Source organism: Oncorhynchus keta, chromosome 1 (genome assembly GCF_023373465.1).
Source record: "Oncorhynchus keta strain PuntledgeMale-10-30-2019 chromosome 1, Oket_V2, whole genome shotgun sequence".
NCBI lineage: Eukaryota > Metazoa > Chordata > Actinopteri > Salmoniformes > Salmonidae > Oncorhynchus > Oncorhynchus keta.
The window spans coordinates 97091166-97105664 of record NC_068421.1 but is presented as its reverse complement, the minus strand read 5'-3'; positions in this window follow the sequence as shown (position 1 = coordinate 97105664).

Here is a 14499-nt window from a genome sequence, read left to right as displayed (position 1 = left end):
TAATTTTTCCAACAATTGTTTACAGACAGATTATTTCACTTTTACAGTAATTCACTGTGTCACAATTCCAGTGGGTCAGAGGTTTACATACACTAAGTTGCCTGGGCCTTTCAACAGCTTGGAAAATTTTCATGAAAATGATGTCATGGCTTTCTTTAGAAGCTTCTGATAGGCTAATTGACATAATTTGAGTAAATTGGAGGTGGACCTGTGGATGTATTTCAAGGCCTACCTTCAAACTCAGTGCCTCTTTGCTTGACATCATGGGAAAATTAAAAGAAATCAGCCAAGACCTCAGAAAAAAATTGTAGACCTCCACAAGTCTGGTTGATCCTTGGGAGCAATTTCCTAACGCCTGAAGGTACCACGTTCATCTGGACAAACAACAGTATGCCTGGGAACACTCAGTCGTCATACCGCTCAGGAAGGAGATGCGTTCTGTTAAAAGGATCTATATCCACAGTAAAACGAGTCCTATATCGACAACCTGAAAGGCCTCTCAGCAAGGAAGAAACCACTGCTCCAAAACCCGCCATAAACAAAGCCAGACTACGGTTTGCAACTGCACATGGGGACAAAGATCGTACTTTTTTTTGAAAGAACACCATGTCAAACAGGCAGCATCATGATGTGGGGCCTGCTTTGCTGCAGGAGGGACTGGTGCATTATGAGGAAGGAAAATGACGTGGATATATTGAAGCAACTTCTCAAGACGTTTGTCAGGAACCTAAAGCTTGGTCGCAAATGGGTCTTCCAAATGGAGAATGACCCCAAGGATACAACCAAAGTTGTGGCAAAAGGACAACTAAAGGACAACAAAGTCAAGGTACCGGAGTGGCCGTCAAAGCCCTGACCTCAATCCTATAGAACATTTGTGGGCAGAAATGGAAAGCAGAAGTCACCAGCATGCTGCAACAGGGAAGTAAAGCAGAAGTCAAATCCATCACTTCTCTTGTTTAGCTGTCCCCATAGCAACGATCCAAAATGAGGTGGATCGACATTTCAACAACGTCCATCTGTAAGCATGGTTGGGAATCAATTGACGTCGTTCATAAAACAACCTTCCCCTGCTCCACCCCAAGGACCTGTAAAATGTGATGGACAACCTCCCAGTGCTCAAGGATATGTTTTCTTCATCTCTGAAGTTTAAAGCAGAATTTAAAGACCGATTGGATTAAAGGCAAAGAACGTCCGCCTGCTTCAGCCCAACACAGTTACTGTTCTGGTCACCTGGGCACCCAGGACCTTGGTCAAACGTAGTGCACTATGTAGGAAATATGGTGGCCATTTGGGACAAACTCATCTCAATGGATTTAATAATCAAACACACCCGCCAGTCAGATCGTAGAAATTAATCATTCCTTGAAAAATGTATGCTCAAACTAAACTGCTCAAAAGCTCTGTTTGCCCATTCTTTTGCTGAGATAGATAGCCCAGGATGCCCACTAACAGAGAGACATTTGGGGAAGTCAGTTAGTGAGCTCTATTCTGTGTCCCAAATGACACCCTATTCCCTATAGTGAACTACTTTAGACCAGGGCCTATCGGGAACTACTTTAGACCAGGGCCTATCGGGAACTACTTTAGACCAGGGCCTATAGGGAACTACTTTAGACCAGGGCCTATAGGGAACTACATTAGACCGGGGCCTATAGTGAACTACTTTAGACCAGGGCCTATAGGGAACTACTTTAGACCAGGGCCTATCGGGAACTACTTTAGACCAGGGCCTATAGGGAACTACTTTAGACCAGGGCTTTTTGGGATCTACTTTAGAACAGGGCCTATAGGGAACTACATTAGACAAGGGCCTATAGTGAACTACTTTAGACCAGGGCCTATAGTGAACTACTTTAGACTAGCGCCTATAGTGAACTACTTTAGACCAGGGCCTATTGGGAACTACTTTAGACCAGGGCCTATAGGGAACTACTTTAGACCAGGGCCTATAAGGAACTACATTAGACCAGGGCCTATAGGGAACTACTTTAGACCAGGGCCTATAGGGGACTACATTAAACCAGGGCCTATAGGGAACTACTTTAGACCAGGGCCTATAGGGAACTACTTTAGACCAGGGCCTATAGGGAACTACATTAGACCAGGGCCTATAGGGAACTACTTTAGACCAGGGCCTATAGGGAACTACATTAGACCATGGCCTATAGGGAACTACTTTAGACCAGGGCCTATAGGGAACTACTTTAGACCAGGGCCTATAGGGAACTACTTTAAACCAGGGCCTATAGGGAACTACTTTAGACCAGGGCCTATAGGGAACTACTTTAGACCAGGGCCAATAGGGAACTACTTTAGACCAGGGCCTATAGGGAACTACTTTAGACCAGGGCCTATAGTGAACTATATTAGACCAGGACATATAGGGAACTACATTAGACCAGGGCCTATAGGGAACTACATTAGACCAGGGCCTATAGGGAACTACTTTAGACAAGCGCCTATAGGGAACTACTTTAGACCAGGGCCTATAGGGATCTACTTTAGACCAGGGCCTATATTACTACATTAGACCAGGGCCTATAGAGAACTACTTTAGACCAGGGTCTATAGGGAAACGACATTAGACCAGGGCCTATAGGGAACTACTTTAGACCAGGGCCTATCGGGAACTACTTTAGACCAGGGCCTATAGGGAACTACTTTAGACCAGGGCCTATCGGGAACTACTTTAGACCAGGGCCTATCGGGAACTACTTTAGACCAGGGCCTATAGGGAACTACATTAGACCGGGGCCTATAGTGAACTACTTTAGACCAGGGCCTATCGGGAACTACTTTAGACCAGGGCCTATCGGGAACTACTTTAGACCAGGGCCTATAGTGAACTACTTTAGACCAGGGCCTATAGGGAACTACTTTAGACCAGGGCCTATAGGGAACTACATTAGACCGGGGCCTATAGTGAACTACTTTAGACCAGGGCCTATAGGGAACTACTTTAGACCAGGGCCTATCGGGAACTACTTTAGACCAGGGCCTATAGGGAACTACTTTAGACCAGGGCCTATAGGGAACTACATTAGACCAGGGCCTATAGTGAACTACTTTAGACCAGGACCTATAGGGAACTACTTTAGACCAGGGCCTATAGTGTACTACTTTAGACCAGGGCCTATAGGGAACTACATTAGACCAGGGCCTATAGTGAACTACTTTAGACCAGGTCCTATAGTGAACTACTTTAGACCAGGTCCTATAGGGAACTACTTTAGACCAGGGCTTTTTGGGATCTACTTTAGAACAGGGCCTATAGGGAACTACATTAGACAAGGGCCTATAGTGAACTACATTAGACCTGGACCTATAGGGAACTACTTTAGACCAGGTCCTATAGGGAACTACTTTAGACCAGGGCTTTTTGGGATCTACTTTAGAACAGGGCCTATAGGGAACTACATTAGACAAGGGCCTATAGTGAACTACTTTAGACTAGCGCCTATAGGGAACTACTTTAGACCAGGGCCTATCGGGAACTACTTTAGACCAGGGCCTATCGGGAACTACTTTAGACCAGGGCCTATAGGGAACTACTTTAGACCAGGGCCTATAGGGAACTACATTAGACCAGGGCCTATAGGGAACTACTTTAGACCAGGGCCTATAGGGAACTACATTAAACCAGGGCCTATAGGGAACTACTTTAGACCAGGGCCTATAGGGAACTACTTTAGACCAGGGCCTGGTCCTTCTGTAGCTCAGTTGGTAGAGCATGGCGCTTGTACGCCAGGGTAGTGGGTTCGATTCCGGGACCACCCATACGTAGAATGTATGCACACATGACTGTAAGTCGCTTTGGATAAAAGCGTCTGCTAAATGGCATATATTATTATTATTATTATTACTTTAGACCAGGGCCTATAGGGAACTACATTAGACCAGGGCCTATAGTGAACTACTTTAGACCAGGTCCTATAGTGAACTACTTTATACCAGGGCCTATAGGGAACTACTTTAGACCAGGTCCTATAGGGAACTACTTTAGACCAGGGCTTTTTGGGATCTACTTTAGACCAGGGCCTATAGGGAACTACATTAGACCAGGGCCTATAGGGAACTACTTTAGACCAGGGCCAATAGGGAACTACTTTAGACCAGGGCCTATAGGGAACTACTTTAGACCAGGGCCTATAGTGAACTATATTAGACCAGGACATATAGGGAACTACATTAGACCAGGGCCTATAGGGAACTACTTTAGACAAGCGCCTATAGGGAACTACTTTAGACCAGGGCCTATAGGGATCTACTTTAGACCAGGGCCTATATTACTACATTAGACCAGGGCCTATAGGGAACTACTTTAGACCAGGGTCTATAGGGAACTACATTAGACCAGGGCCTATAGGGAACTACTTTAGACCAGGGCCTATCGGGAACTACTTTAGACCAGGGCCTATAGGGAACTACTTTAGACCAGGGCCTATCGGGAACTACTTTAGACCAGGGCCTATCGGGAACTACTTTAGACCAGGGCCTATAGGGAACTACATTAGACCGGGGCCTATAGTGAACTACTTTAGACCAGGGCCTATCGGGAACTACTTTAGACCAGGGCCTATCGGGAACTACTTTAGACCAGGGCCTATCGGGAACTACTTTAGACCAGGGCCTATAGGGAACTACTTTAGACCAGGGCCTATAGGGAACTACATTAGACCGGGGCCTATAGTGAACTACTTTAGACCAGGGCCTATAGGGAACTACTTTAGACCAGGGCCTATCGGGAACTACTTTAGACCAGGGCCTATCGGGAACTACTTTAGACCAGGGCCTATAGGGAACTACTTTAGACCAGGGCCTATAGGGAACTACATTAGACCAGGGCCTATAGTGAACTACTTTAGACCAGGACCTATAGGGAACTACTTTAGACCAGGGCCTATAGTGTACTACTTTAGACCAGGGCCTATAGGGAACTACATTAGACCAGGGCCTATAGTGAACTACTTTAGACCAGGTCCTATAGTGAACTACTTTAGACCAGGTCCTATAGGGAACTACTTTAGACCAGGGCTTTTTGGGATCTACTTTAGAACAGGGCCTATAGGGAACTACATTAGACAAGGGCCTATAGTGAACTACTTTAGACCAGGGCCTATAGTGAACTACTTTAGACTAGCGCCTATAGGGAACTACTTTAGACCAGGGCCTATAGGGAACTACTTTAGACCAGGGCCTATAAGGAACTACATTAGACCAGGGCCTATAGGGAACTACTTTAGACCAGGGCCTATAGGGGACTACATTAAACCAGGGCCTATAGGGAACTACTTTAGACCAGGGCATATAGGGAACTACTTTAGACCAGGGCCTATAGGGAACTACTTTAGACCAGGGCCTATAGGGAACTACTTTAGACCAGGGCCTATAAGGAACTACATTAGACCAGGGCCTATAGGGAACTACTTTAGACCAGGGCCTATAGGGAACTACTTTAGACCAGGGCCTATAGGGGACTACATTAAACCAGGGCCTATAGGGAACTACTTTAGACCAGGGCCTATAGGGAACTACTTTAGACCAGGGCCTATAGGGAACTACATTAGACCAGGGCCTATAGGGAACTACTTTAGACCAGGGCCTATAGGGAACTACATTAAACCAGGGCCTATAGGGAACTACTTTAGACCAGGGCCTATAGGGAACTACTTTAGACCAGGGCCTATAGTGTACTACTTTAGACCAGGGCCTATAGGGAACTACATTAGACCAGGGCCTATAGTGAACTACTTTAGACCAGGTCCTATAGGGAACTACTTTAGACCAGGGCCTATAGGGGACTACATTAAACCAGGGCCTATAGGGAACTACTTTAGACCAGGGCCTATAGGGAACTACTTTAGACCAGGGCCTATAGGGAACTACTTTAGACCAGGGCCTATAAGGAACTACATTAGACCAGGGCCTATAGGGAACTACTTTAGACCAGGGCCTATAGGGAACTACTTTAGACCAGGGCCTATAGGGAACTACATTAAACCAGGGCCTATAGGGAACTACTTTAGACCAGGGCCTATAGGGAACTACTTTAGACCAGGGCCTATAGGGAACTACATTAGACCAGGGCCTATAGGGAACTACTTTAGACCAGGGCCTATAGGGAACTACATTAAACCAGGGCCTATAGGGAACTACTTTAGACCAGGGCCTATAGGGAACTACATTAGACCAGGGCCTATAGTGTACTACTAGACCAGGGCCTATAGGGAACTACATTAGACCAGGGCCTATAGGGAACTACATTAGAATAGTGAACTACTTTATACCAGGGCCTATAGGGAACCTATAGGGGAACTACTTTAGACCAGGGCCTATAGGGAACTACTTTAGACCAGGGCCTATAGTGTACTTTACTGACCAGGGCCTTAGACCAGGGCCTATAGGGAACTACATTTATAGTGAACTACTTTAGACCAGGGCCTATAGTGAACTACTTTAGACCAGGGCCTATAGGGAACTACTTTATACCATAGGGAACTACATTAGACCATAGTGAACTACTTTAGACCAGGGCCTATAGGGAACTACTTTAGACCAGGGCCTATAGGGAACTACTTTAGACCAGGGCCTATAGGGAACTACTTTAGACCAGGGCCTATAGGGAACTACATTAGACCAGGGCCTATAGTGAACTACTTTAGACCAGGACCTATAGGGAACTACAGACCAGGGCCTATAGTGTACTACTTTAGACCAGGGCCTATAGGGAACTACATTAGACCAGGGCCTATAGTGAACTACTTTAGACCAGGTCCTATAGTGAACTACTTTAGACCAGGTCCTATAGGGAACTACTTTAGACCAGGGCTTTTTGGGATCTACTTTAGAACAGGGCCTATAGGGAACTACATTAGACAAGGGCCTATAGTGAACTACATTAGACCTGGACCTATAGGGAACTACTTTAGACCAGGTCCTATAGGGAACTACTTTAGACCAGGGCTTTTTGGGATCTACTTTAGAACAGGGCCTATAGGGAACTACATTAGACAAGGGCCTATAGTGAACTACTTTAGACCAGGGCCTATAGTGAACTACTTTAGACTAGCGCCTATAGGGAACTACTTTAGACCAGGGCCTATCGGGAACTACTTTAGACCAGGGCCTATAGGGAACTACTTTAGACCAGGGCCTATAGGGAACTACATTAGACCAGGGCCTATAGGGAACTACTTTAGACCAGGGCCTATAGGGAACTACATTAAACCAGGGCCTATAGGGAACTACTTTAGACCAGGGCCTATAGGGAACTACTTTAGACCAGGGCCTGGTCCTTCTGTAGCTCAGTTGGTAGAGCATGGCGCTTGTAACGCCAGGGTAGTGGGTTCGATTCCCGGGACCACCCATACGTAGAATGTATGCACACATGACTGTAAGTCGCTTTGGATAAAAGCGTCTGCTAAATGGCATATATTATTATTATTATTATTACTTTAGACCAGGGCCTATAGGGAACTACTTTAGACCAGGGCTTTTTGGGATCTACTTTAGACCAGGGCCTATAGGGAACTACATTAGACCAGGGCCTATAGGGAACTACTTTAGACCAGGGCCAATAGGGAACTACTTTAGACCAGGGCCTATAGGGAACTACTTTAGACCAGGGCCTATAGTGAACTATATTAGACCAGGACATATAGGGAACTACATTAGACCAGGGCCTATAGGGAACTACTTTAGACAAGCGCCTATAGGGAACTACTTTAGACCAGGGCCTATAGGGATCTACTTTAGACCAGGGCCTATATTACTACATTAGACCAGGGCCTATAGGGAACTACTTTAGACCAGGGTCTATAGGGAACTACATTAGACCAGGGCCTATAGGGAACTACTTTAGACCAGGGCCTATCGGGAACTACTTTAGACCAGGGCCTATAGGGAACTACTTTAGACCAGGGCCTATCGGGAACTACTTTAGACCAGGGCCTATCGGGAACTACTTTAGACCAGGGCCTATAGGGAACTACATTAGACCGGGGCCTATAGTGAACTACTTTAGACCAGGGCCTATCGGGAACTACTTTAGACCAGGGCCTATCGGGAACTACTTTAGACCAGGGCCTATCGGGAACTACTTTAGACCAGGGCCTATAGGGAACTACTTTAGACCAGGGCCTATAGGGAACTACATTAGACCGGGGCCTATAGTGAACTACTTTAGACCAGGGCCTATAGGGAACTACTTTAGACCAGGGCCTATCGGGAACTACTTTAGACCAGGGCCTATCGGGAACTACTTTAGACCAGGGCCTATAGGGAACTACTTTAGACCAGGGCCTATAGGGAACTACATTAGACCAGGGCCTATAGTGAACTACTTTAGACCAGGACCTATAGGGAACTACTTTAGACCAGGGCCTATAGTGTACTACTTTAGACCAGGGCCTATAGGGAACTACATTAGACCAGGGCCTATAGTGAACTACTTTAGACCAGGTCCTATAGTGAACTACTTTAGACCAGGTCCTATAGGGAACTACTTTAGACCAGGGCTTTTGGGATCTACTTTAGAACAGGGCCTATAGGGAACTACATTAGACAAGGGCCTATAGTGAACTACTTTAGACCAGGGCCTATAGTGAACTACTTTAGACTAGCGCCTATAGGGAACTACTTTAGACCAGGGCCTATAGGGAACTACTTTAGACCAGGGCCTATAAGGAACTACATTAGACCAGGGCCTATAGGGAACTACTTTAGACCAGGGCCTATAGGGGACTACATTAAACCAGGGCCTATAGGGAACTACTTTAGACCAGGGCCTATAGGGAACTACTTTAGACCAGGGCCTATAGGGAACTACTTTAGACCAGGGCCTATAGGGAACTACTTTAGACCAGGGCCTATAAGGAACTACATTAGACCAGGGCCTATAGGGAACTACTTTAGACCAGGGCCTATAGGGAACTACTTTAGACCAGGGCCTATAGGGGACTACATTAAACCAGGGCCTATAGGGAACTACTTTAGACCAGGGCCTATAGGGGAACTACATTAAACCAGGGCCTATAGGGAACTACTTTAGACCAGGGCCTATAGGGAACTACTTTAGACCAGGGCCTATAGTGTACTACTTAGACCAGGGCCTATAGGGAACTACATTAGACCAGGGCCTATAGTGAACTACTTTAGACCAGGTCCTATAGGGAACTACTTTAGACCAGGGCCTATAGGGGACTACATTAAACCAGGGCCTATAGGGAACTACTTTAGACCAGGGCCTATAGGGAACTACTTTAGACCAGGGCCTATAGGGAACTACTTTAGACCAGGGCCTATAAGGAACTACATTAGACCAGGGCCTATAGGGAACTACTTTAGACCAGGGCCTATAGGGAACTACTTTAGACCAGGGCCTATAGGGGACTACATTAAACCAGGGCCTATAGGGAACTACTTTAGACCAGGGCCTATAGGGAACTACTTTAGACCAGGGCCTATAGGGAACTACATTAGACCAGGGCCTATAGGGAACTACTTTAGACCAGGGCCTATAGGGAACTACATTAAACCAGGGCCTATAGGGAACTACTTTAGACCAGGGCCTATAGGGAACTACTTTAGACCAGGGCCTATAGTGTACTACTTTAGACCAGGGCCTATAGGGAACTACATTAGACCAGGGCCTATAGTGAACTACTTTACACCAGGTCCTATAGTGAACTACTTTATACCAGGGCCTATAGGGAACTACTTTAGACCAGGTCCTATAGGGAACTACTTTAGACCAGGGCCTATAGTGAACTACTTTAGACTAGCGCCTATAGCCTATAACCTAGTGGGTTAACAGTTAGCAGTGGGTTAACAGTTAACAGTGGGTTAACAGTTAACAGTGGGTTAACAGTTAACAGTGGGTTAACAGTGGGTTAACAGTTAACAGTGGGTTAACAGTGGGTTAACAGTGGGTTAACAGTGGGTTAACAGTTAACAGTGGGTTAACAGTGGGTTAACAGTTAACAGTGGGTAAACAGTGGGTTAACAGTTAACAGTGGGTTAACAGTGGGTTAACAGTTAACAGTGGGTTAACAGTTAACAGTGGGTTAACAGTGGGTTAACAGTTAACAGTGGGTTAACAGTTAACAGTGGGTTAACAGTGGGTTAACAGTGGGTTAACAGTGGGTTAACAGTTAACAGTGGGTTAACAGTTAACAGTGGGTAAACAGTGGGTAAACAGTGGGTAAACAGTGGGTTAACAGTGGGTTAACAGTGGGTTAACGGTTAACAGTGGGTTAACAGTTAACAGTGGGTTAACAGTGGGTTAACAGTTAACAGTGGGTTAACAGTGGGTTAACAGTTAACAGTGGGTTAACAGTGGGTAAACAGTGGGTAAACAGTGGGTTAACAGTGGGTTAACAGTGGGTTAACAGTTAACAGTGGGTTAACAGTTAACAGTGGGTTAACAGTGGGTTAACAGTGGGTTAACAGTTAACAGTGGGTTAACAGTGGGTTAACAGTGGTTAACAGTTAACAGTGGGTTAACAGTGGGTTAACAGTTAACAGTGGGTTAACAGTGGGTTAACAGTGGGTTAACAGTTAACAGTGGGTTAACAGTTAACAGTGGGTTAACAGTGGGTTAAAGTGGGTTAACAGTTAACAGTGGGTTAACAGTGGGTTAACAGTTAACAGTGGGTTAACAGTGGGTTAACAGTTAAAGTCATGTCCCACGGGCTCTGGTCTAAAGTCATGTCCCACAGGGCTCTGGTCTAAAGTCATGTCCCACAGGGCTCTGGTCTAAAGTCATGTCCCACAGGGCTCTGGTCTAAAGTCATGTCCCACAGGGCTCTGGTCTAAAGTCATGTCCCACAGGGCTCTGGTCTAAAGTCATGTCCCACAGGGCTCTGGTCTAAAGTCATGTCCCACAGGGCTCTGGTCTAAAGTCATGTCCCACAGGGCTCTGGTCTAAAGTCATGTCCCACAGGGCTCTGGTCTAAAGTCATGTCCCACAGGGCTCTGGTCTAAAGCCATGTCCCACAGGGCTCTGGTCTAAAGTCATGTCCCACAGGGCTCTGGTCTAAAGCCATGTCCCACAGGGCTCTGCTCTAAAGTCATGTCCCACAGGGCTCTGGTCTAAAGTCATGTCCCACAGGGCTCTGGTCTAAAGCCATGTCCCACAGGGCTCTGGTCTAAAGCCATGTCCCACAGGGCTCTGGTCTAAAGCCATGTCCCACAGGGCTCTGGTCTAAAGCCATGTCCCACAGGGCTCTGGTCTAAAGCCATGTCCCACAGGGCTCTGGTCTAAAGCCATGTCCCACAGGGCTCTGGTCTAAAGCCATGTCCCACAGGGCTCTGGTCTAAAGTCATGTCCCACAGGGCTCTGGTCTAAAGCCATGTCCCACAGGGCTCTGGTCTAAAGACATGTCCCACAGGGCTCTGGTCTAAAGTCATGTCCCACAGGGCTCTGGTCTAAAGCCATGTCCCACAGGGCTCTGGTCTAAAGCCATGTCCCACAGGGCTCTGGTCTAAAGCCATGTCCCACAGGGCTCTGGTCTAAAGCCATGTCCCACAGGGCTCTGGTCTAAATTCATGTCCCACAGGGCTCTGGTCTAAAGCCATGTCCCACAGGGCTCTGGTCTAAAGCCATGTCCCACAGGGCTCTGGTCTAAAGTCAAGTCCCACAGGGCTCTGGTCTAAATTCATGTCCCACAGGGCTCTGGTCTAAAGCCATGTCCCACAGGGCTCTGGTCTAAAGCCATGTCCCACAGGGCTCTGGTCTAAAGTCATGTCCCACAGGGCTCTGGTCTAAAGCCATGTCCCACAGAGCTCTGGTCTAAAGACATGTCCCACAGGGCTCTGGTCTAAAGTCATGTCCCACAGGGCTCTGGTCTAAAGCCATGTCCCACAGGGCTACTGGTCTAAACCATGTCCCACAGGGCTTTCTAAAGCCATGTCCCACAGGGCTCTGGTCTAAAGCCATGTCCCACAGGGCTCTGGTCTAAATTCATGTCCCACAGGGCTCTGGTCTAAAGCCATGTCCCACAGGGCTCTGGTCTAAAGCCATGTCCCACAGGGCTCTGGTCTAAAGTCATGTCCCACAGGGCTCTGGTCTAAAGACATGTCCCACAGGGCTCTGGTCTGGGTTCATATGAACCCATATATTCATATGAACCTATATTCCTACAGAGAAAGCACATGAACATGACCTTACCTAGAGTCACATGTACTGTACAATACTTCAATACATGTTTGGTTTTAAATAATTAATATTATCATTAATTAATGCTTCATGTCATTTGAAAGCTGTTTTAAAAAAAAAAAGCTTGTTCAGTTTGGTTTGTTATCTGGTCTGGATGTGATTGTTTCCATCGAAGAATGAATGAGTGTCTGCTCTCAATGTTCCTTTCTCTCCTGGTAGATCACTGTCTGTGTGCGTTCCAAATGGCAACCTAATACCTCCATCGTGCACTTACTTTAGACCAGGGGCAAATCATCAAAAGTAGTGCAGAAGAGGGTACCAATTGGAACACAAGCCAAATTCTGTGGCTGTCTTTCAGAGCATCTGCATGTTATCAGGCTCTCTAGATACAATGAGCTTCTAATGGACAGTCGCAGAGAATCAGAGCGAAGAGAATCGATACAGCATGCATTAACACACACAGAGACACTGGTGCATATTAAATACGGAGCCAAGTGAAGGAGACGAGCACAGAGAACAACCGACATACTAAATGTTTAGAGTTGTGTTCAAGAAATACAATCAACAATCAATTAAAATGTATTTTATGAAGCCCTTCTTACAACAGTAGTTGTCACCAATTGCTTTGTAGTCACGCAGCCTGGTCTCCAAAGAGCCAATAATAAGCAAAAGCAAAAATGCATTCTCTAATAATCTGATGCTCTAACATGTAATCTGATGCTCTAACATGTAATCTGATGCTAACATGTAATCTGATGCTAACATGTAATCTGATGCTAACATGTAATATGATGCTCTAACATGTAATCTGATGCTAACATGTAATCTGATGCTAACATGTAATCTGATGCTAACATGTAATCTGATGCTAACATGTAATATGATGCTCTAACATGTAATCTGATGCTCTAACATGTAATCTGATGCTAACATGTAATCTGATGCTAACATGTAATCTGATGCTAACATGTAATCTGATGCTAACATGTAATATGATGCTCTAACATATAATCTGATGCTCTAACATGTAATCTGATGCTAACATGTAATCTGATGCTAACATGTAATCTGATGCTAACATGTAATCTGATGCTAACATGTAATCTGATGCTAACATGTAATCTGATGCTAACATGTAATCTGATGCTAACATGTAATATGATGCTCTAACATGTAATCTGATGCTCTAACATGTAATCTGATGCTCTAACATGTAATCTGATGCTAACATGTAATCTGATGCTAACATGTAATCTGATGCTAACATGTAATATGATGCTCTAACATGTAATCTGATGCTCTAACATGTAATCTGATGCTCTAACATGTAATCTGATGCTAACATGTAATCTGATGCTCTAACATGTAATCTGATGCTCTAACATGTAATCTGATGCTAACATGTAATCTGATGCTAACATGTAATCTGATGCTCTAACATGTAATCTGATGCTAACATGTAATATGATGCTCTAACATGTAATCTGATGCTAACATGTAATATGATGCTCTAACATGTAATCTGATGCTAACATGTAATATGATGCTCTAACATGTAATCTGATGCTCTAACATGTAATCTGATGCTAACATGTAATCTGATGCTAACATGTAATCTGATGCTCTAACATGTAATCTGATGCTAACATGTAATCTGATGCTCTAACATGTAATCTGATGCTCTAACATGTAATATGATGCTCTAACATGTAATCGGATGCTCTAACATGTAATATGATGCTCTAACATATATTCTGATGTTCTAACATGTAATCTGATGCTCTAACATGTAATCTGATGCTAACATGTAATCTGATGCTAACATGTAATCTGATGCTCTAACATGTAATCTGATGCTAACATGTAATCTGATGCTAACATGTAATCTTATGCTAACATGTAATCTGATGCTCTAACATGTAATCTGATGCTAACATGTAATATGATGCTCTAACATGTAATCTGATGCTAACATGTAATATTTTATGATGCTCTAACATGTAATCTGATGCTAACATGTAATATGATGCTCTAACATGTAATCTGATACTCTAACATGTAATCTGATGCTAACATGTAATCTGATGCTCTAACATGTAATCTGATGCTAACATGTAATATGATGCTCTAACATGTAATAATCTGATGCTCTAACATGTAATCTGATGCTCTTACATGTAATCTGACGCTCTAACATGTATTCTGATGCTCTAACATGTAATCTAATGTTAACATGTAATCTGATGCTAACATGTAATCTGATGCTCTAACATGTAATCTGATGCTAACATGTAATATGCTGCTCTAACATGTAATCTGATGCTCTAACATGTAATATGATG